The following is a 26,287-nucleotide window of genomic DNA, read 5'->3' as shown; positions in this document are numbered from 1 at the left end:
AGTTCAACATGTTCCAGTGTGTGTTTTTTTACAATCTAGTGTGTTTACTTGGCACATTCTAGTTATCACAAATGAAGGAAAACATACAACCTATTTTTCTTTATGTCTGACTTACTGCACTTAATATAATTTTTTCCAAGTCTTTCTATTTTGTTATGGATGGTGCCATGCAATTCTTTGGATGGAAGAGTAGAATTCTACTGTGTATATATATACCCCATTTTCTTGACCCATTAATCTCCTGAGGGGCACCTGGGTTGATTCCATATCTTAGGTATGGTAAATAATATTGCAATGAACATGGTTGTGCTAACTGCTTTAGTGTGGCCTTCTTTTTTGGGGGGAGGGGTGGTCCAGTCATGGGGCCTGAACTCTGGGTCTGGCACTGTCCTTCAGCTCAAGGCTAGCTCTCTACCACTTGAGCCACAGTGCCACTTCCAGCTTTTTTCTTTTTGCTTATGTCGTGCTGAGGAATCGAACCCAGGGCCTGATGCATGCAAGGCAAGCGCTCTACCACTGAGCCACCTTCCCAGCCCTAGTGTGGCCTTCTTTATGTTCTACTGGATAAGTGCCCATGTCTCTAGACAGTCACACCTTAAGACCAAAAGAGAATATTCTTAGAACTGGTCAGAAAAGTTCAATAACTATGTGCATATGATCATATAAAATAATGTTTAACAAAATGAACTTCAAGAAATGGAAACAAGATTTTTATTGTTGTTGTTGCTGTTATTTTGTCTTTTTGTTGTTTGTTAGTTTAGTTTCCTTTGGGAGAGTAAAGGGGCACAGAAAATGTAGGACAAAGGGTGAACAAATAGAGCGGCGGTACTCACAAGGCACTATGTGGAAAATTAACTATACAACTTGTGGGTGGGGACGAGAGGGAAAAACTGGAAAAGAGCAAGTGAAGAGGTGATATGGTACAAAAAGAAATGTACTCAGTACTTGACTTGTATGACTGTAATTCCTCTGTCCATCACCTCTACAATAACAACAGAATGTATTTTATTTTACAAAAAGAATTTCAGCACCTCTTTTTCCACTAGCCATCTACCACCCATAGTTCTATATACTTCTACTTCAAAAGATTCGTTTGGAAAACCAAATACAAGAAGTTGTTAAAACTATTTTTTTCTGGATTTTAGAGTCAAAATGGGCAAAGAAAAGTAAAACATCTCAGGATATTTGACCAGTAGTAGAGATCCCCAAGCAGAGACTGCTTATATATTTATGCTCAGCACTAAAAACATTCCCCATGTGAATTGAAAGATGTAATAGAATCTGTGTCATCATCTGGATGTTCTCATTTAGAAATTTATGTGAAAAATTAAGTATCTCCTTCTAAAAATGAAAATGCCCCTGGGAATGTAAAAAGAATGCTTCCTAATCATTTACCACAGATGAACTGCATTGGAGATTGCAGAAAAATAACTGGGAAGTAAAAAAGATTCAAGGAGACAAGCCAGAACTCAATCTGGGCAGTGGTGAGTGGGGGAGAGAGAGCATGCAACAGAACATGGATATATGCCTATGGACCTAAACGAATGAAGCCTAGAGAAAATAAACAAGCAACATCATTCTTTCTGATGGAAGCATAAAACCCTATTATACATATATATTATACAATATTGCTACGAATCACGCCTGAGCCGTGAAACCCCTTTGAAATGTCTCCTGCGCTCCCTGGTAAGCCAGAGAGCCTCATTTTTATGCCATTCTCAGAAGTACAGTTTTTGCTACTGCAATGGTAAATGATCAGAAGTCTGTTTACTTTTGGGCTCTCTTTGCTCTCTCTCTGCCATTCATGGGCAAGTTTCTACCCTTTTTTTTCTACAACTTTTTGGCTTGTGCCTTGAAGAGTGCGACGCAGACTGGGTCCCAGGGACCCCCCTCTAGGTTACCTCTCAAAGGCTAGCCAATGTAGGCTTAATCTATTCAGGCTTTCTTTGCATTCTTTCAGAAATTCGCCATCTTGAATTCGCCATCTTGGCCACGTGGTGTATTAAGGGTTTGGCCCCATCTGACCCTTAACCTTCCACTAAGTTTACTACTCCATCCATCTATTCTAAAGTGCCTTGCTAACAAGTTGCTCTTTTCACAGGCCCTGGTAATGGAGGCCCAACCAGCTGATATGCTTTGTTAGCAAAGATGTCTAAATGTTGTCGAAATTTTAGGTTTTGAGTTTTGCCTTTTTTGTTTTGTATTGTGTATTCTACTACTGACTACATGGTTCTAAAATACTGGGCATATCTGTGCTAAAATTCTCATCACATCTAATGAGTTTTGTCATTGCAGAATATTTCTTGGTCAATTCTTGATAAGGACCTGGTAAACTCTACTTACTCTACTGGATCTCCCTGTTGCTTTAATTGGAAATAATAAAGGGCTTTTGTGGCAAAGATTTCGGTTCAAAGCCAGCCCAGGCTGAAAAATCCCTAAGACTCCATCTCCCAACTAACCTGCAAAGAGCCAGGCTGGAAGCATGGCTCAAGACTCTTATCTCTAACCAGCCAAATACTGGAAGTGCTATTGTAACTCAATGTGGTAGAGCACTAGCCTTGAGCAGAAGTGCTCAGGGACAGTGCCCAGGCCTTGAGTTCAAACCTCCTTGAACACTGGAAGTGCTATTGTAACTCAACGTGGTACAGTGCTAGCCTTGAGCAGAAGTGCTCAGGGACAGTGCCCAGGCCTTGAGTTCAAACCTCCTTGAATATTAGTGGTACTGTAACTCAAAGTGGTTCAGTGCTAGCCTTGAGCAGAAGTACTCAGGGACAGTACCCAGGCCTTGAGTTCAAATCTTGAATACCAACTGGGACAAGCCATCCCAGCAATGAGCACCTAGACTCAGCCAGTCTGGGGAACAAGGGAACATGGAGAGGAGTAAGAGGAGATAATGTCACATCAGCTACTTTGTGCCTGCCCTTTCAAAATTAACCTGAGCCGGGAGGTCAGTAGAAGTAAGAAGCCTACCCATCTAGTGTCCATACCAGTCTACCTATTAACTGGACAGGAATTTAGATTCTTGCCTTTGTCACCTGACTTCTCCACCTAGTCGCCTGATGCCAGAAGTAGCTAGGGACGTTTCTAACAACATTTTCAGCTCAAGTCCTTCCTCTTGCCATTTATTTGCTCTCTAGTATTTTTTTTTCCAGCCCCTCAATGCTCATGAGACTTCTCCAGACTTCACCTAAGGACTCACACCACCAAGGGACAGCAGCTGCTCACTGCCTTCTCTGGGAGGAGACCAAATTCCAGCCTTTTACCCCTATTGTCGACGCCCCTTGTCAGCAGGAAGTAGCCAGAGAGAATCCGCGCCCTATTTCATGATTATTAAAAGGCTGGAATGTAAGGTCCGCTCCTGGATGGCGAGCAGACTCCACCCTCCTCGCAGCAAAGTCTCCACCCAGTACCTGCGTTACCTAGGCAACTGGGACACCTGGAAGAGGTCACATCTGCATCCGCTGAGGTCACATCTTAACCTGATGTGGCCACACCTTTCCCCGCCCATACCCTAGATAAGGGCTAGCCCAGACCCAGACCCTCTTTCTCTCTCTGTTCGTTTCTAGCTCTTGCTCTTGCTCTTCCAGCTCTCTTGCTCTTGCTCTTGTTTTCTAGCTCTCTTGCTCTTGCTCTTCTTTTCTAGCTCTCTCTGCTCTCTCTCTGCTCTCTCTCTGCTCTAGCTCTTTCCTCTCTCTTTCCCAGCCACGTGGAGTGCCAACCTTGCCTGGTCCCAGCAGGTCTTCTGAATACCTGAATATACCACGTGAGTGCTACTGTTCTTACTCCTCTCTCTGCTCTTTTCTAGCTCTTTCCTCTCTTTTCCAGCTCTCTCTCATTCCCAGGCCTTTCCCAGCCACGTGGAGTGCCAACCTTGCCTGGTCCCAGCAGGTCTACTGAATAAACCTACCCCTTACCTGAATACCACGTGAGTGCTACTGTTCTTACCCCTCTCTCTGCTCTTTTCTAGCTCTTTCCTCTCTTTCCCAGCTCTCTCTCATTCCCAGGCCTTTCCCAGCCACGTGGAGTGCCAACCTTGCCTGGTCCCAGCAGGTCTACTGAATAAACCTACCCCTTACCTGAATACCACGTGAGTGCTGCAGTTCTTACTCAACTACCTCTTTTTAAAAACCTAACATAAATGGTGCCCCCTCTGTATATATACATATATGTATCACATCTTCTTGATCCATTCATCTACTGAGGTGTTGGTTACAAATCAGCTATAGCAAATAATGCTGCAATGAACATGGTTGTGCTGGTAGCTTTAGTGTGGCCTTATTTGTGGTTATTTAGGTAAATGCCCAGGAGTGGGATTTCTAGGTCATAGGGGAACTCTCTGTTTAGGCTTTTGCGGAACCTCCATACTGCATTGCCCCATTCATAAGGAAGTGGAAAGACCTAGAAAAAATTATATTAAGCAAAGTACATCTATTTTTTTAAACGTAGGTTGCAAAATTTTGCTTATTTGTAGTAACTAGAATATGCCTATGATAATCCTAACAGGGATCACAAGATCAATAGCCCAATTGCTAAGTGCATAGGACCATATATAATGAAGCATATCAACATGAACTCCACGAATTGAAAACAAGAGGTTCTTATTATGTCCTTATGCACTTACTTCTTTTTGTTTTTCTGTTTTAGTTTTCTATACCCTTTGCCTTGTATATAAGTTTATCTGATTCATGGAAAGGAAAAAAAACAGCAGGACAAAGGATGATTAATGCAACAATGATACTCCCTTGACACTATGTTGGAAATGAAACATAGAACTTGGAGGGGAAGAGGGGATTAGGGAGGAATAAGTACTAGAAAATGAAGGAGGGGGTAACAATGATTGAAAAGAAATGTACTCATTACCTTACTTATGTAACTGCAACTCCCGTGTTCATCGCCTTTACAATAGTGAAGAAAAAGAAAAGAAGTAACCACCACCTTTAAGTTTTCCCTAAGACTTAACTTTCAATCTGATGACACTGCTCTAAGAATGTAAAGAAACTCTTTGCCTTTGTTGTCCTAAGCTACAAGAATCCAAGAAGTTGGATTTTAAAATTAATACTTCATTTTGGTCACATTCCTTATTAAGTAATAGACTTCTGAACACTGTTTTCAAGTCCAATTATAGAGATTAGGTAGCAGAAGAATGTGTACCCCAAGACCCTAGATTACTCCTGATCCATGAAGAGCAAACCAACTGGAAACTACTTCATTTCATGAATCAAAGTACAAACCAAGAGCTAATTCAAAATTATTAGAAATGATCAGCTCCTTGAAAATATATTAAGAACCTATAGAAAACAACAGTGAATAGAAACAAGAATCTAGCAACCAAGGGAATTTCAAATAAAGGTTGGGAAGTATTAGTACAAAACTCCAGAAGCTGAATGAATCTAAAAGAAAATATAAAAGAAAGCAATTTAAAGTACCCTTTTTTTAAAGAAGCTGGAGAAAAGCTTACTTAAACTTTAAGTAGAAATGAATATAGATTTAGAGACTTGTAGTGAAATATATAAATATGCATGTTACTGCACAAAGACCAGAACCAGAGAGAAACTCTTGAGCCACTGTACATATAGCATAGCAAGGGGGTTATAGAAAACCTAAGCATTACATCCTCAGGATTCCAGATAACAGGACAGACAGACGGTTGAGAATCCCAAAAGCAAGAGAGCTGAAGGAAAGACTCACAAATCTAAGCACTATAAACTCTACCTCAATCCTTAGCCAACAGTTAAATTACTGATGTATGGAACAAAGCTTATGAAACCTGGTAGAAACCCCAGTAGAAACCAAAGAAAAATAAACACTTGAAAACTAGAACTGCAAAAGAAAGCTTGATGCTTTTATAATTTGATACTTTTCATTAAACACTGGCTATATGCCTAAGAATTTGAAAAACTAATAATTCTATGCAATAGTAAGAATATGGAACAACTAGAAGTCTCATTCATTGCTAGTTGTGTGGAAATGTGTCTTTCTGTTTTGCAGAAGAGTTTACTAGTGTCAAATTTAAATAGACAATTGTGTTATTCCTTAAAATGAAATATATTTCCAACCCAAAGATCTATATATGATGTTGATTGCAGCTCAAATAGCTATCATAATATATTGAATAGATTAAATATCAATCAATACACAATGGATAATTCACATAGTAATTATTTTACATGATTGGATATTACAGAATTTTATTAAATGGTTAAAAAATTCATACAACAGAATGGATGCATTTCGAGGTCAGTGTGGAGATACAGAAGATCATCTCCTACATTATTTCATTTGTATGGAATTCCAGAAAATACAAAGTAATTTACACTTATAGAAAATCATCACACTGCAAACTAGAATGGAAGGCCATAGAAGATAAATTATACCTTACTTAAAGGTATTGAAAAGTAGCTTGTAACTTGTAGGTTACAGTAATGTCTCAGAAATAAACAAGTCGTTTAAATAAGGATAGAGGTGGACCCGTTGCAACAATGAGAAGTACAAGTTGTCATGTCGAAAACGAACTTTACAACTTTGGTGGTGGGGGGGAGGATTGGGTGAGGGAGCGGGGGCGGGGGGGGGGGGGGGGAGGCTGGGAAGGGATGGGAAGGGTAAACAAAGGAGGAGGTTACAATGTTTGATAAGAAATGTACTCATTATCTTGCCCATGTAATTGTAACCCCTCTATACAGTATTTTCACAATAAAAAAAAGAAATGCTTTTTCACATGCCTTTATTTAAACAATCCTTTACATACTCCAGTTCTTTAGCAAATTCCATGATTCATATGACTAGAAAGATGGAATGTAGCCTTGTTTGTTTGATATGAGAACAGGTCTTGCTTTTCAACATTTCGTATTCATTAATGTGTCCAGCTTTCATCTGTCCCCAATCCCTCTACTCTCTCTTCACATTATTGAAAAATGCTTATCACCTGAAAGTTAGGTATTTAAACCAATTAAAACTTCAGTGCTTTAAGGATGGACTTTTAACAAAGAAATGTTGTTGGGAGAGAAGTAAATATTTAAGTAGCTACAGGTAGAGACAGATTTAGATATATATAGAGAGAAAATAGATGTTAGATGATAGAGAGATAGATAGATAGGGTCTTGAGTTTAACCTTGAGTTGTATGAAAGAAAGATAGAGAAAAAGAAAGGAAGGAAGGAAGGAAGGAAGGAAGGAAGGAAGGAAGGAAGGAAGGAAAGAAGGAAGGAAGGAAGGAAGGAAGGAAGGAAGGAAGGAAGGAAGGAGGGAAGGAGGGAAGGAAGGATGGGAGAGAGAGAAGGAGGGAGGGAGAGAGAGAAAGAAAAGGAAGGAAGGAAGGAAGGAAGGGAGGGAGGGAGGGAGGGAGGAAAAGGAAGAAAGAAAGAAAGAAGGAAAGAAAGAAAGAGAAAGGAAGAAAAAGAAAGGGAAAGAAAGAAGGGAGGGAGGAGGAAAGGAGGAAGGAAGAAATGGGAGGAGGAAAAATGGAGGGAAGAAAAATGGAAAGAAGGAAGGGAGGAAGGGAGGGAGGAAGGGAGGAAAGGAAAAATTGATTTGCAACCAAATGAATAAACCTAATTGTATATTGCTAGAATAATCACAATAAATAAAAATATTTCACATAATTTAAATCAATAATTTTATATATTGCAAATAGGATCTGCAATAAGGCATAAAAATACTTAAAATTATTTCACTATATACATTTTGTGTAACTATTTTTATTCACATACTATCAAATAGTGAATTTTGTGGAATACTAAATTGATAATTTTTTCAATGCTTTTGCATTCTATGATTTTTTTATGAGATTGAAGAGGTGAAATGAAACTCTGCAGGCCTAAAGTGAAATTGAATTATTAGTATAGAACTTTGTACGTGATGTTTATGTGTATGAAAAGAATACACATTTCCTAGGACTGCTCACTGGAAAAGTATACAAACTGTGACCAACCCGTAAGAATGATGAACTTAACATCAGGTAATGGTCCTTAGCAATCTCAAATATTATTTCCCACTAAAAGCATTTGTTCATCTTGGGGCAAACTAACTTATCATCTGAGATTAGAAAACAGATAAAATCTCACTAGAAACATTTTCCATTAAAAGGAAGAAGCTAGCAATGACTGTGAAAATCATGACAGACAGCACAAACACAGGCTAATATAAAGGGGTCATATCACATACAAGAAGAACGCATTGAGAAACACTGTATATAGCTAAAATTAAATTAAATACAAGCTTACATAAGAAGATTGGCTAACATTGGTAGATACTATTTTTAAAAGTACTCAATAAGAAGGAATCCATGAGGCATTTATCTAGTCCTCAAGGGTAACCACATATTGATGAAATTTGAATGAGTTTCCTCTTTATGAAAGTTCTTACCTATTAAATAAAAAAGTAATGAAGAAATTAAAACATCTTCATTTCACTGCCACAAAGATAATAAGAGACATAACCCTTGATGACTAATGACTGTTTAAATTAGACAAATTGATATAAATATGTGTCTGTAAGAACAAGATATAAGATGCGAGGTACATTTGCAAAAATGTTTACTCTCAATTCTGATTAAACTTTTGGATAATAATCATGAGATAATCAGAAAATTTTGAACTCTGCCTATTTTTTCAGTTTTTCAGTATGCTAATAATAGTTATTTTTTAAAGCAAATTTGAAAGATGCACACTTAAATGCAGAGTTAATTTCCTGTGAAGTTGTACTTGAATACCTCATACCTTCATGCCTATGTAGAGATGCAAAATGAGATCTCAGTCCCTTGATTCCTTCTAATGATGAAATGTCTATATGAGGCCTGTCATTTAGACCCAAGTCTATTCGGAATATTACCTGGGTTTACAGACTATGAATTGTCTCGTCAAAGTATTAATTAGCTCATCATTGAGCAATAATGTAAAACCAGAGTAAGAAAATCATTTTATCACCAAATGACTATGTTGAAGTACAATTAGCCAAGTTAATAAGTAAAATTAGATTATCGTATTTAATGAATGAATTAATTCAAACAATGTGGCACTAACTTAAAGAAGGTCAAAATAAACCAGATCCTCCCAGATCAAACAGAAGCTGCCTAAACTTAAGCATATGTTTATTGTCCCATAAAAGATAAAAAATTTAGATAAAATGTCTTGAAATTTTAGGTGAAATAGTCTCAAAATGTTTTATAGATATGTATATTAAAATAACATACTGAGTGAAGTATTCCAGGCCCAGAAATACAAAGGGCACATTCTTTCTCTCATCATAAAGACCCCAAATAAAACCTCCTAGGTAAACACACAGAGAGGTATAGACATGATCAAGCTGACTAAAGTATAGTACATGCAGGAGTGAAACTCCATGATATTTTGAACAAGTAATGGACAGCTTAACAAAATGAATATCTGGTAGCTAAAGCCTATTTTGAATGGGGGTAGGTACTGAGAAGGAAATGATTAATTGAAAAGGAAATGTTGGATGGACATAGTCACAATGTGCAGTGTACATACATACATATGTGACTGGTAGAGGAAGCGGTAGGTTGGAGGGCAGTGTGGGAAGGGTGACATAAGATACAGTGTATCATAAATGGACACGGTAACTTGTGACACCCTTGTAGAACTGTCTTCTGACAAAAATATATTAAAAACATATATACTGGCAGTATAACTGAAAACACAGTAACACCAGTTGATAAATTCAAAAACCAAATGGCTTATGAATTTGCTAAAAATTACCTTTGGAACCCATCTTTTCTACTGCAAGGATGGACCATATGGTGGGAGATTTATTCTACATTGGCAGCAGGAAAATTTTACTAAAAGAAATTAGACTGACATTTTGTCTTATTTTTACACACTGCTAAGTTTAGTGATGAGTTAATTGTATGAAAATATGCTGTTTTCCTGTTGATATCTGAGATCAGATCATGTTTTTCAATCAAATAAACAACTTAGGATACCTTTCTAGCTAGGTACCATTCACCCAATAATGCTTGTCTATGGAGATGAATGAAAAGGATCAAGCCCAGTTGTCCATTGTCTCCTATAATGACAGCTGCCTCTGATTTACCGGTTCAGTCTCCAGTGAAAGCTTCTGGACAACTTTAGACTCCTAACATCAGCCTGAAGTCAACCAGCTGTTTGGTCCTGGCCAAAGAATACAGTGAACTTCTGCCACCTAGTGGCCACCTTTTCACACGTGATCTGGCAACATTTACACCTGTAAAAGATTTTATCTGGATCTGAGAAGAAAATATTCAAGTTGGGTATCACCAGCTAAAGCTTGGCAAATGTTTCCCCATGTGCATAGACACATGATGCTGTTTTAACTGAGTAAATATAAATATGCCAATATTTAACATTAAAAAGAGTTCTTTTACAATCTAGTCACTGCTCAACTTACAACCCACCATTTCCCTCTATAAAAAGCAACAAACAACTTGGTGTTATTCAAATGCACTATACTTTCTAAGAGCCTCTTTGGGTGGATAATTCTTCTCCTTGGCTGCACTGAACATTTTAAAATTGTTTATCTTCTGAATTATATCACTGTGTGATTCCAGCAGTCTCTACAGTAACTCCAGTCTTCAAAGGGCTTTGTCCTATACTGATTTTACTTGTGATCCTCCCTTTATCTTTTAGAACTCTTGGATGGCAAGCACTCTACATGTTTGGATTGCATCAGCACTAGCCATTGTGTCTTTGATCCATAATTATATACATTAACATTTATGACCTTTTAGAAGAGGTAAGTAATTCTCAATTTAGTACAAATACTGTTATGTACAAATGAAGCAACCATATTGAAAAGATGTTCCTTTCCAGGTTGAGTTGTCCAGTATTTTCTAAACCAGACTTTCTTTGTATTAAATGATTTGTGTATATCCTTGTCAAATACATGACAAATTTTGAATCTTGCCACTGTGGGTAGTGGAATCTTGGGTATTGATAAAAGTTCATCAAGTCTAATTCTTTTTGTTTGTTTTAATAATGTTATTGTAAAGGTGATGTATAGAGTAGTTACAGTTACATAAGTAAGGTAATGAGTATATTTCTCTTTTTTGACAATTTTTATTGTCAAGGTAATGTACAAAGGGGTTACATTTACATAAGTAAGGTAATAAGTACATTTCTTGTCAAAATTATTACCCCTTCCTTCATTTTCACCTACTTTCGCTTCCTCCCCAACCCCCCCCCCAAAGTTGTACAGATCATTTCCAACATACTGTCTTGTGAATATCACTGTTTCATTGGTTCCCCCCTTGTCCTTTGTCTCACCATTCTGTTGTTCCCTTTCCTTTCCCTAATTCAGATAAACATATATACAATACCAGGAAACCAAAATCAAATACAGTGACAACAGGGGATATACCATAGGAAGAAGAACATACAAAAGAAACAAGAAGCCACATAGTAAAAACAACAAAGAAAAACCAGTCAAGGAACCTCAAATCTCACTCATTAAGCCTAATTCTAAAAGAAAATTTAATGGAGAAATAACAAACAGCTTTTCTTATTTTATCTTGCCTGAATGGATGAAGCAAAAACTAGGAATATAAACAAAACAAAATAGTTGCTTATTTTATTTGGAAAATAGATTTCCTGGATTTAACTTCTCTTTATGCACAATGTCTTATCTCTTAATATGCAATAGAAATTTCATAGCGATTATAAAAGTAAATGTAAAGACATTGTTTATTTAACATAGTTCATCTTAGCCTATCTTTCGGCCACACCAGCTTGCTGTATTTACCAACATAAACATTATTCATTTGGTATTTAACTGAATCCCATAAGAGCTGGTTTCGATTTTTTTTCTTTTTATTATCTGCCAAGCTAAGAGCTAATCCTGATTTAGAATTTTTATTGTGCAAAGATGTGTGGTAGAAGATAAAGTTTAATTCCATTGGTTGCCATATAAGATTCACAAAACTATTGGTTATGAAATAAAATCACCTTCACATGTAGATTGGACAGCAGATCTGAAAGAGATACACAGCAAAGGTTTACAAGTCCATGAAAAATGACTAGGTATGGCACACTTGAGCAAGTATACTTTAGCATACTTTAGCAATATCTGACTACAAAATATATACATCAGGTCTTTCTCGGGTCTCATAACTTAGGTGATTATTTTGCAGATAACATTAATGAATTCAAAATGAAGAAAATATTTCCTATGACAGCTTTGCCAAGTCTGTTTTTGAAAGATATAAACAGCAAAATCATATGAATTATTATAAAGTACTATGAATAATACAATCTATATGTGAAATTTTAACATTTGACTTACACTTTCTTTTTGTGAAATATAAAACCCAAATGATGTCATCAAACCTTTGGAATTAAATTTGTATTATATATAAGTGCCAAGTTGTCTGAAATCTAATCCAAAGCAGAGAAACCAATGTTTTCTGAAGTAAACACTAGATCTATTTATTGCCTTTCCCTTTACATCAGGGAAATGTTTTATTGTTCAGCTTATTCTGAATTTCCAATGCTAGACAAAAGCTATGTGACTTAGTATGTATAAACACAGCAAGACCTCAGCTCTCCAAATAAGGCTTGTTAGTATGTCTTGGGAGCCTTTATAAACACAGAGCCCTGGGCCACAGCCAAGACCTGTACAAGCATAATATCTGAGGGAAAGGCTTTATATGTGTATTCGTCAAGTCCTTCCAAGTGTTCCTTACATATTTCATTTTAGATCAGTTAGCAAATTGGCATTTGTCTCTGAGTGTCAACAGTTCTCCAAGCGGAAGAACGAATTATTGGTCTTCAGCTTATGGGCCGCAGATCAGCAGTGTCAGCGTTGCTTCGGAACCTATTAACACTGCAAATTTTCAGACTGCACTGCAGAGTAGCATGGAGGAAGTACCACTGATTGGGACTGTGAGAATTTACTGGTATAGATATTAAATACATTACATGGGAGGCATGTGATAAAGTTATTTCTGTACTTTTTCTGTTTGTGCTTCGTATTTGATATTAGGAATGAGAATTATGAGATGGAGCCGGTGATCTTCACTTTAAGTAGTCCTATGTGTGAGGGCACTAAAGAAAATATTGAGAGACAATGGTTCTGAAAAAATAAGTTGAAAATGGAGATTCTTTTAGATCAATAATATTTGTCAGTGCTCACTACTTTGAGAAAATGCTAATAAATAACATGCCTTACTTTATGGAAGGTATATTTTAACCAATTCTATATGTCTTTACTTGTGATTTGTTTTGTGATTTTAAACAAGTTGTTTCTTTGTTAATATTTCCAGTTTCATCATTGTTTATTCTATTCAGATTATCATTTTAAATCCTGTATGTCATACTTTAAATGTAACCACAGTTTTACTGAAATAATTGTATCTACTAAATAAATTGGCTCACAAAACCTCTGCTAAATAAATTGGCTCACAAAACCTTTTTTGGAAAATTTAAAAGTCTGTTTGCTGGGGAAAATCATAGAATTACAAAGATTGAAGCATGTAATAATTTTGCTTCATTTTATAGGCAATGCATTAACAAATTACAGTTAGTAAAAAAGCAGAATGTCCTGTATATGATAACAAAACAGATCTAGATAGTTAAAAATGTTTTGAAACATTATCTTACTTGATGTATTATGAGTAGGTATTTATACCTTAACCACATAAATATAAACAATGAAGGTGAATGCATTTCTGACATATATGAGCTCAGACTATAAAACTAGGTAGTAGAAAGTCCAGTCCTGCAATCTTTATGTTGGAGTCAACTGAAGGAAAGTTCAATTCATATAGTAAATTCTTTGTCTGTATTTTCCATTTTCCTCTGTATCCATATCTATCTATCTATCTATCTATCTATCTATCTATCTATCTATCTATCTATCTATCTGTCTGTCTATCTATCTATCTATCTATCTAAAATATCACATAATGTGTTCATATATCATATCATTCATATTATTTATACAGTGTTCACTATACTACATACTGTTAATACATATGTATATGTACATATGTATATATAACACAATTTAATATATATATATACTTCTAAGATAAAGGAAAAGTATTCGTTTTCTATTAATTTCCATTGGAAAATGTAACTTAAGAAATAGTATTAGAAGGCCAACCATGATTATAAAGTACAAAAAAAAAAATATCTGTTAAGGATACTGATTTACCTATCTATGTAGGTACACAAATGAATTAGAATTGGAATGAATTTTATATGGGGCCTTAACAATATCCAGAGTTAATTGTTTTTAGGCACCAGAAAGCTTGAATTCTTTAGAATACAAAACAAATTAGCGTTACAAAAAAAATCTCAAGAGTTCATGTTTTTAAATACCCTATCAAAACTTAAAATGAGTCATTTATTTTTCCAGACAGCTGATTTCGGCTGGTCACCAATGCTTTGTGTGCAATAAGTACAAATTGCTCTGCCACATTCAGAATGCCAGCCCCTACATTTCTTTGTGCTTTTCCATCAAATCCAAACTGGATTCTAGCCAACAACAATGAGAGTTGACACAGTCAATATCAATCCATTTTCAACTTTTCCTTCCCACTACTGTCCAGACAAGAACAGTGATGTTTACCCAGCTCACCCCAATGAATCCCTTTTCCCTCTATGTTCCTTCTGATTTTTCATTGGAACTAAAGACTTTTGCCCTGCTCTGAGGGATATATTCAATCTGCCTTTCTCCAGTCAGGTCCAGTTTAAGCTTCGAGAATGTTTCAAAGACCTCTCCTGTAGTTCTCAATACACAGTCTCCTCAGACAGCCACACAACTAACACCATAGGAATTGCTACTCCAAGGATTCCTCCATTGTTCTAAAACTTACTTTCAGTATCCCGGAATGCACCCACACCCCTACCCCAATCCCACTCTCTTGTCTCAACTATTCTAGTCTCCTGGATTTCAACTACTTATAACATAGGCATCCATCCTTCTCCCTATACTTCCTGCTCAATGTACAACTCATTTGCTTCATGGAGCAGCACTTTACTTCTTAAATGGGAAATACAGATAAGGCACCAAGAATGTGCCTATTTTCTATCTTATAATTATATGAAAGACTTTTTCTTCCTCTAAAATTGTTAAATCTCATTACTTCCCCTGGAGCAAGGAGAGCTCACACTTTTAAATATGTAATTCTGGTTTCCTTGGTGAGCCTATGGCAAATATTACTGTTAATTATAATAATCAATTAAACATGAGAAGTCAAGTATAACATTTTAGTTCAACACACATACATATAATTTAATCTCTATGAAACACTGTATAGCCTAGAAATACGAACATATCAAAGAAATTTCTTTAAATTGTTTTTAATGAGGATTACAGTCACCTCAACTTCCAGAAGCTCAAATTTTTTATAAAAAAAAAACACAAAATAGATTTACAAGTGACACATTTTTCTTCAGGGTCACATCTCTTCTTTCTTGAATAAAAATGGATGGATAGATCTTCCACATCTATTTCACTCACAGAAACCTTCTATGACAAGTACTGTAAACTACTGTTCAGATGTTTATGGTCTTACTTAGACTTTGAGACTTGGTCTTCAGAATAAAGGGCAAGACGACAGAATCAGATCAGGAAAAGTGATCTGTTCATGTAATTGATACAAGTTATCCAGAGTCATCAAGTGGATGTTTTCCTTTCTTTTCCTCCCAGAATTCCTCCATAAATGAAACTTTCTTGTGTTGAATGTATATAAACTAGAGAAGATTTGCTTTAGGAACTCATCGCCTGAAATCTTTCTCTACCTCATCAAATCCATCTGCTTCTCTATTAACTTGTTTTGCTCTAATCTGAAGAACCCAGTAAATAGCCAACATGCCTTCCTGCCTATTGTTTAAGAATCAGACAGCCTCATTTGGAATTTTTGCTCTCTTTGCAATTCTCATTCTCTAGGTTCCATCCTACTTACCACCTGAAATGTTTAGACAAGTTACTAATTCTTTCTGCAAATCTCTTTTGATGTAAAATGGCAGTAATATTACTATTTGAGGAGATTATGAAGATTTACTGGAAATAAATATTTTGGTAGTTTGCCTAATGGATGATACATAATAAATGCTCAAATATATTTCATTTATCACTTTTGTGTTAATTGCTTGAGATGACCATGAAATATAACACATAAACCAAAAAGTAAAAGATGACAACTTAAAATGCTTACACAGCTACTAAGAGACAGATGCTAGTTCATAGAAGTCCTATGTGTTAATCCTATGGCCTGGCTCTCATTCAACTTTTTCTATTACATGATATGTTCCAAGTCTCTGGCTTTGTACATGCTACTCCTTGTGCCTGGAATGCCCTTCATTCTGATGTGCATGGAAAATCCAATCATATTTCTCTGTCAGCTCATCTGTTACCTCTATTCTGGAGCATTTTTGAGACCCCAAAATAGAGACAGCTACAGTTTTGTCTTTCTTGAGCTGAGCTCACATTCAGTATCTCTCTATAAAGTAACTCTATTAACGTATCAGTAAAACATGAAGTGCTCAGAGGTAGAAGATCTATTATTTACCAGCAAATCATACAATACCTATTACAGTATGTGGAATATATAAGCCTTCAATAAATCTTTCACGTATTTAAATATTGTCTCACTTCCCTCATTTCATAATAACATCTACATTACCAGAAGCATCACCCCTTTGATTATGACCTCATTGTCCACTGACACCTCATCTGTGCCATCCTGTGTACATCCATATACTGTGGAAGTCTAAGCTCCATATGATGTGTAGGTCAGTCCTTTAAAAGACACATAACAGATCATTCCTTTGTTTACAATCCTCTAAACTTAATTATCTCATTCAGATCTAATTCAATGGCCTAATGATCTCAATGTTATCCACACCTACCCAGGACCCCACTAATCCTATTTCAGTTTTCCCTCTTCTCCTCTTATCCCACTCTAGCCTTCGTGTTCTTTGTGCACACAAATGTCTTCACATCAGTGTTCCCTTCAGAACTCTCTCTGCTCTAATACTCACATAATCTCATTATCCCACTTTCTTCAGGTCACTGCCCAAATGCTTTCTTATCTATAAAGGCACACACCTCACCTGCAGCTGTTATTCTTCGTTGTTTTATAACATTCTTTTTTCTTGGCACTATGTCTAGTTGGCATGATGCAGACCTACTTGATTATTTATTCATTATCTATTTCCTGACTGTTTATGAAATTCATGAGAAGTGGAAGTAGTTTTGATTCATTGCTTTCTCCCACTGCCTAAAACAATTCTAGACTTGTAGCAATGCTTCGATAGTTTACCAAGTAAACAAAAGAATAATTTACTCAATGATGTAATACAAACTATCAATGTAAACTGTCAGCTATTTACCTTGACTAAAACTGTATTTATCATTTTTTGCCCAGTATTATTTTTCTGTCAGTTCACAATCCCTGCTTTCCTCCCACTGAAGATTAAGATAAAATGAGCAATCCTAGGGAGGATATTCATTCCCTGAAACTTGGCATCAACACAATAAATCAGTCACCTTGATGCTTTCAAACAAGCCAACAACTAAAAAATATTAACTAAGTCCTAATGCCCCCAAAACATTAACTTTGAATATTGACCACTTCTGATATTGGGGATGATGATGGAAGGAAGCCTTGAATAGAAGCTAGATTCAGCTCAGAACTCATGAATTCCTCCATGAATAAAGGGCAATGACAAGCAAGAAATAAGAATGGGAAATGGATTAGAAATGAAATTTGAGTGCAACTTAAAAATGAACTGCCCTGCAATATGCTCTCTCTACACCTTCTTTGGCTTAAGTTTAGTAAAGGAAACAAAAATAAATTGAATCTAAACCAAAGCACTAAGGGCCAGTTGCAACAGATTACCAAATATATAACTGTCTTCAATAAAAGCCAATAAAATCTTTGAGATACTTTATAGTGAAATGAATTAGCCTTACATTGGCTTCTAAGATATCATAATACTTACAATATTAGACAAAACTTTATAAAAATAAATATCTCCCCCAAAAAATAAATAAATAGCTATTCCCCAAAAGAATAATACTTGGTTCATTCTACTTTGTCAAATACAATTTTAAGAGGTCGCATATACTCTTTATACAAAGGTATAACTTAAGTGAGTTCTTTGGTGTATAAGTTTACATACAAACATGAGAGAGCTGAAATATAATAATTTATTCAATAGATCCTATTTTTATGGGTCATGGGGCTTAAACTCAAGGCCTGGGCACTGTCCCTCAGCTCTTCTGTTCAAGGCTAGCACTCTACCATTTGAGCCACAGCGCCACTTCCAGTTTTCTGTTGGTTTATTGGAGATAAGAGTTTCACGGCTTTTCTTGCCCAGGCTGGCTTTCAACCGCGATCCTCAGATTTCACCCTCCTAAGTAGCTAGGATTATAGGCGTGAGCCACCGGCACCCGGCTAATAGACCCTTTTAAATAAGTTAAATGAGAGATTTTTCATTAAAACTATGGTCAATGTAAACATCACTCTACAATTAAGACTGCTCTAAAATATTTTTTATTATTTAGTTAGTTAGTCATGGGGCTTGAACTCTGGGTTGGGCTCTGTCCCTGCACTCTTCAGCTCAAGGCGAGCACTCTACCGCTTGAGCCACAGTGCCACTTCCAGTTTTCTAACGGTTTATTGGAGGTAAGAGTCTCACCAACTTTCCTGCCCCGGCTGCTTCGAACCACAATGCTCAGATCTCAGCTTCCTGAGCAGCCACGCGTGAGCCACCAGCGCCCGGCTCTAAAACATTTTAATAACCAGAAGTATGTAGACATACAAAAATTTTTGGAACGAAAGTGTGTATTTATCGTAAGAGTGGCCAGAAGATCTGGGACCTAACTTTGTGGCCAAATGTTTCCATTATTGTCTTCAGGCATGCTCTCTATGAATCTAGCCAATAGAAGAACCAACAACAGATGCCTTTCAACAAACAAAAAGCTGGAAGGAATCTCTGGAACAAGAGTATTTCAGAACTGAAAATATTGGTTGATTTTTCTTGTCTATAAGTATTATATTATCTTTGCTAGAAAGATAATCATACTATGCCTGATCTTGACTTTCGTATGAACTGTCCCCCCATTCAGTTAATTTAACAATCTTATACAATGTCTTATACAATGCTATTTTTTGCCCTATTGTCTTTCATCCTATAGGAAAGTACAAACAAGTGTAAATTCCAATTCTTCTCTTGAAAGCACTGATAAATAGGTAGGTCTGAAGGCAATGAAAACTATAAGAAGGGCCAGGATATTATATGTGCCTAAGGTACATGCTTTGGTAATTTTAACCATGGGGAAATTGCATCTAAATGAGATAACTAAAAAGAAATTTTACAAAAGAAGTTGTTAGGTAAATTGTACATTAAAGGTTGAGCTTGCTTAGAAGGAATATTTACAGAAAAAAAGAAATTACCAGATAATAAATCAAGGTGAGCCAAGTCCAAGAAATACTTAAGGAACAGGATAGCCAGCTATCATGATGAGAGTCAATATTGCCCAACCAATAATACGTGTACCAACAGGCTGTCATCTCTTCTTCAGAGTGGGATGACCCTAGTAACTAGATTCAAAGTGTGAGGCAAGGCAGGCACTGGTTTATTCCTATAATCAGGCTACTCAGGAGATTGAGATCTGAATATTTTATTTTGAGGCCATCACAGGCTGGCAAATCCATGAGATTCCATTTAACCAGCAGAAAGCCAGTAATGAGTTGGGACTAAAGTAGTAGAGTGCCAGCCATGAGAGAAAAAGCCAAGTGAGAGAGACCAAGGCCCCGAGTTCAAGCTCTACCACCTACATGCAAAGAGAAAGAAAAAGAACTAGAATAAGATAAACCGTTGGATGCCGGATGTCATGTTGATCGTTGGCTACAAAAACTGTGACTTATATCTTGTGTGTTCTCTGTTTTGTGTTTTTGCTTTGTTGGTTTTGGGCAGGGTTTCTCTCTGAAACTATCTTCTTTTCTCACCTTCCCTAGTGTACCACCCCAGTCATCTCTCTTGCCTTCTTGATTAGGAAACTTTGAAGAACCAACCTGCCACAATCAAGAGACCCATGTGGATAATCTCCAGTCAAGCAAATGATGAAAGGAGGCTTTACATTCAACATGGAACATGGGCCTGGAACAAATCTTCTATACTTGAGATCTCAGATGGTGATAGCCACAGCAAACACTCTGATGGCTGTCAGTTAGAGACCTTGCGTCACAGGCTAAGCTATACTCCAGCATCTAAAACTTAAACTATATAATTGTTGTTTTAAAAACTAAATTGTGGGCAATTTTATCATGTGGGAATAGGTAATTCTTGTATTCTAGATTATTACACATTAATAATTGTTTGTGTGAAAGTTTCTACGCTCAAAAGATTGCCCCAAACATTATTATTTCATTTTTTATAATCCTCAGAGGTAGAGAAAACAGGAGCAGCATACATTTTATAGATCAGAATAAATCACTCTGATTTTATGGCTTATGTTCTCTGTCATACAACTGTCTAATGATTTTGTCTTCAGTGATCTTTTCATTACTACACTCTGAGGAATAGAGGGTGGAAAGCTTGAAAGATTTAACATATACTAGGATTATCATCTCTAAATGTGGAGGAAAAGAAATGAGAAGTGTCTGAACATAAGGGAATTGGTTTTGCTATTTGTATTTGCTTTCCTAAATCTTCAAATCTGAATGTCTCAAAAATATATCTTCTACTCAATTTTATAGCTTTGTTTGGTGTCTTTGTACTTCTCCTAAATATGTCACCAAAATGTCAAAGTGTGTTGACATTTCAGTTGGTTCAGAATGGTCTTTGATAAAAAACAAATGAACAGGTCTGATGTGAGAAAAGGTTTTATACATGGCACACAACAGATACACATACAAATTATATTTTATCCAGAAAACTTATGGTTTATCGGTTACACTCAAATTATTGGTGTTTTATTTTGAAATGTTAATGTTTATTTCTTTATCTTACTATTAAAAAATATTTGTAAATGTGAAATCCAGTAGCCCAAGGTCACAAAACATGATCCTTTTACATTCTTGGAGATTAAAAGTCCAAAACGAATGCCAATGGATTAGTCAAGGTGCTCAGCAGGATTGTGTGCTTTGCACAGGCTCTCAAAGAAAGATCTTCACTAGATAAATAACAGACAAAGCCTCATATCTAAAATATACTTAGAACTCAAAAAATTAAATCCTCCAAAAACAAATCCTCAAGAAACAACCGCCCCATTAATAAGTGGGTTAAAGACTTTAAGAGAAACTTCTCTGAAGAAGAAATAAGAATGACCAATAGACACATGAAGAAATTCTCAACTTCTCTGGCCATAAAAGAAATGCAAATCAGGGGCTGGGAAGGTGGCTCAGTAGGGGGGAGGGGGAGAGAAGTGAGGGAGGTGGAGGAGGGAAGGGATAGTGGGAGAACAACAAGGGAAGGGATAACAATGCTCAACAAGAAATGTACTCATTGCCTTACTCATGTAACTGTAACCCCTCTGTACAGCATCTTTACAATAAAGTAAAAATTTCAAAAAAGGAAAGAAATCCATTCCTTTCTGTTTTTGGTTTCAGTCTCCAGTTGTACTTCTTAGTTGGTGGCTCCTTTCTTCTATCTTCTTTTTAAAATTTTTTATTGTTATTTTAAAGGTGATGTACAGAGAATTTACAGTTACATAGCTCAGGTAAGGAGCACATTTCTTTTGGATCAGTGTCACCTCTTCCCTCCCATCCCTTCCTCCCCCACAAGTTATATAGTTCATTTTCAACAGTGTCTAATGAATGTCACTGCTGCATTTGTTCACCCTTTGTCCCACAATTTCTGTGCCCCCTCATATCCTCCCCAAAACAGATAAAATTATTTAAAAGACAAAAGGTACAAAAAAAAAACACAGTGACCAAACAGAAAAAAAAGAAGCAAAATAACTTAAAACCTCAAAGCAAGGAATACTTGTCAAGGTTTGTTCACATGTGTCAAGTCTGATACCTATTTTTCTTCCCTCTTCCTTCTACCACATGGAAAGGCTTCTATTGTCTCTATTGAGGCCTCTGAACTTTTCCAGAATAATCTGTTTTAAAGTCAGCTGATTAGTATCCTTAATTTTCTTTTACTATGTAACAAAGTCACAAATTCCAGAAATTAGGGCATGGATTTTTAGGGGGTCATTCTGGTTTACCACAGGTCCCTATCCTCCAAAGATTCAAACGGAATGCTCTTGGCACAGATATGCTTCAAAAACTCACTAGTTAATTCTAATTTCTAGCTTCATTTGAACACTACTGAGGTATAAATATTCTCAGAATCCCATGATACGTATCCCCATGAAATGTTCAGTAATGGTCAAATTAAGCTTAGAACACAGCTAATTGAATACATCAGATCTTAAGGAGACCAAGAAGTTCTCTAATTGAGAAATGTGTTCAAATCTATTGAACCAGTCTTGCAAGCTGTTGGATAACCCTTACTAAGAGACCAAGGAATTAATTTCTTTAGGTTGTATTTGGAATCTCTTGTTCTAGGGAGGAAAATTCTGAGTCCAGGGTCTTTATTTTGCTCTATTTTGTTTATTCAAGTACTTTCAAAATATTTTGCCACTCAATTGTCTTATTATTCTAGAAATTTCAAGTGGTTAAATGAAAATTCAAGACAATTTAAATATTATATACATTCTCATGTTGATAAAAACAAACAGCAGGTATGTTTATTGGGTTTCCTACCATAGTCGAACAATTTCCATGTCCTAATTGGGTTTACAACATAAGGCAGAGATTTTAGGTGAGCAATTGGAGATTTAGTGAATAAAATTTCAGAGTTCAGACTACTGCAATTTAGCAAACAAATGTTCAATCACTGCCTTAAATTCTCAGCTTGAGAAAAGAAAAAAAAACCACCACCAACAGAATAATCAAAACAGAACCTGTTCAGAGCTGTTTCTTCTGCTGTGAAAGTCACATGGGTAGTGAATCAGAGCTTCAGAGCACAGAGTTCCATTTAGCCACACAGGCTAAGAAGCCCAGTCATCTGTGTTCAATTCCTGACTGCCTCTTTTCTTGTATGTGTGGTCTTGAGCAGATGACTGGCCTTTATGATCTTCGATTTCTTATCAGAAAAATGTATACAATGATGGCAGTTTAATATTGTATTTAGGGAAATTAGAATCACCAAATATCTCATATTTTATTTCATTGTACTTACTATTTTGTACAAATTAATATGATTACATGCATCAGCAGTTTAGAATTAAATGTGTACTAATTTATTAGTCTAAAAAGTAAATTGGAGATTTATTTTTAAAAAGTTGAAATCAACATGAAATACTGCTACAGGAGATGTATATATTTTTTCTGTTAATTCATGTCATCTTTTAAAAAGATGGAAGTAGTTTTAGAAACTCAGTTTTTACATTTATAGTTCAAATAAAACTCTGACTAGCACATTTTTAGAACACTTAATATAAATGATTAATGGGAAGTATGGGAAGTTGCAAAGATTTATATGAAATTTGCTTTAATAATTTTATTGGATTAAGTCCTAAAATCCCTTGAAGGAAGTATTTTATAGACAAATGTGAACATAGAAAAATAAACCTGTCAAAATTTGGTAAAAGGAAAAGAATACACAAAAGAAGGAATGTTTCTAATCAAAGTACAATATATATGCATGGAAATATCACTAAAAAACCCTTCATACAATTAATATGAAAGTAAAATAAAATCATATGGTTCAAAGAAATTTTTCTGTATTTAATATTTTCCAAATAATTCACTCAGAAAATACATAATGAACATTTACTGTATGCCAGATATACTAAATGCTGAATGAGGAAAGCAAAGTGATAAAAACAAAATAGCATATAGGAAATAATAAGATAAAGTTTCTTGAGAGCATTAGAATGGAAGGAAAACTTTATCTCCAATAGTTAGTTGATTGTGAAAGTTGTTAACTTTTAGAAAATGTTTTAAAAACTTGCTCATAATACCTCTGCTGGCTAATGACATATCTAATTCCTGCAACTCCCAATTTGTCTGCCCAGTAAATATTGACCTTTGAGGAAAGAAAAAAAAGAAGAGAACTGCAGCCTTGGGAAAATGTTTGGTATTTATTTCAACATTATGTATCGTAAAAGATCGTTTCTGAAATTTCTACTGGGATATCATAAAATTCTAAACTGTCTTTGATGCAAAAGGCAGATTTTTGTTTGTTGAGACTTTTGACAATTCTCCTAATGAGCTACTGTAGAAAGAATGATGAGCAATCTACTGTCAATAAGCCTGGGAATGCATGCTTTCTCCCTGTCTCACAGTATCACTCTAATTGCTGATTTCTGCCCTGCATTTCTTGATCTGATCTTTGTCTGACCTATGTTGTTTACCTTATTCCAACTGAGGATCTTCCTATTCCTCTAGCTCCTTTATTAGGCTTTGGCAGTATAGTGTTCAGTGTGCTAAAGCAACAATGTCACTACTTCCTGACTCTGTGTTCTTCCACTCTTGACAGTGAGTGCCTATTGTCATGGCTTTATAGCCATGATGATCTTTGTTCTTTGTCTTGAGCGCACCTAGACCTTTCCCTCCAGCAGACTTTACACAAGCCTCTTACCTCACTAACTCATTTTCATTTATGCATCAACTCAAAAAAGTAGACATACATTTATCTGTGAATTTAAAAACACTTCCACAACCACTCTCCAACTCTGTTCTCTAACACTTAGAATCTCTATCAGTTTTAAAATTTACAGGGTTGCCGGGCGCTGGTGGCTCACGCCTGTAATCCTAGCTACTCAGGAGGCTGAGATCTGAGGATCGCGGTTCAAAGCCAGCCCGGGCAGGAGAGACCGTGAGACTCCTATCTCAATAAACCACCAGAAAACCGGAAGTGGCGCTGTAGCTCAAGTGGTAGAGCGCTCACCTTGAGCTGAAGAGCTGAGGGACAACGCCCAGGCCCAGAGTTCAAGCCCCACGACCGACAAAAAAAAAAAAGAAAAAAAGAAAGAAAAAAAAATAAAATTTACAGGGTTATTTTGTGCCTTACTCAGTAGAATATATGATTTCTGAAAGCATATACCTCATCATTTTACCTAGATCCACAACTAGTTATTGCCTATAATAACTACTTGAAAGGCCAAACTGATTGGTAAATATTTCAAGCACACAAGATGGACAAGACATGAAAAAAAGAGGAAAAGAAAGAAAATAGTCATTTGTACATAGGAATATTCTGGATTGTCTATGTCTGTCATAGTGTGGTCTGTATGTGGTTTGATATTTCATAGAAAGTGCACTACTTGTATACTTTGAAATTATGATGTAATATTTCCAGTTATACAATGACTATATTATATTATATCAATAATTGTGAATATTACTAAACACAATACCTTAAGTTAGCTTATGTGGGTATAATTAGCAAATGTATACTACTGTACTTATCTAATATGATCCACCAACAGACAGTGCTAGCCTAGACCCTGATGGTTTCTATTGAGTGCCAGAGTATTGCAAATATAATTTAAAAGACTTTAAATATACATTGGAGTAAAGTAATCTGACCATTTTATCCTACTTATAGTTGGAGAATTAGATATGACTACAATGTAGTGGTTTATTAGAAGATATTTACTTATTAGATACATTAATTTTGGATGGGTTAAAAGGAAATATAGGAAGAAAATCATCACTTTCAAGTTTGTGTTTGTTCAAATTGACTTCTGATGTAAAAAATAGTAAGAGAGAAACTTGACATCTATAGATACATTGTTTTATCAGAATACCTAGGAGGGCAATATAAGACTGCCAAGGGTAAGTTAACCTCCTCAGCAAAAATGTGGGTTAATCTTGAAAAGGAATAACATTAAGGGAAATGAAACTACCATATGGCTTTGTTGAAGACATAGAGGAAAATTTCAGATTTAAAAATCACACAGACAACTTTTGATGCCTGATTGCAGATCTAAGCAAGGCTTTGATCAGTGAAATACATCGGGAATATACACAGACACAAAACTAGAGTTACCAAGAAATACATTGTGCATTTCCATTTTCTCTTCTCAAGCACTTCTTATTTCTAGAATGCTTTGTTAGCAAACAGAGTGAATCTTATGGTATGAGAAAGTTTCCTTTTAAAACTGCATTATCCTTACTTTTATAGATTATGTTTTTGTCTTGCATTCAACCAAGATAATATTATTCAAGTGCTTTAAAGATATATTGCACGTTCTAGACAATATTGGGTATCTATTGCCTCTGATTAAGGCTTTTCTAAAAAGATTTTTTTCTGTATAAGAGAAAACTTATATAGCAGGACAACAAAA

This window comes from Dipodomys spectabilis, unplaced genomic scaffold, assembly GCF_019054845.1.
Source record: "Dipodomys spectabilis isolate Male_0828 unplaced genomic scaffold, ASM1905484v1 ptg000089l, whole genome shotgun sequence".
NCBI lineage: Eukaryota > Metazoa > Chordata > Mammalia > Rodentia > Heteromyidae > Dipodomys > Dipodomys spectabilis.
Note: the sequence above shows the minus strand (reverse complement) of the source record.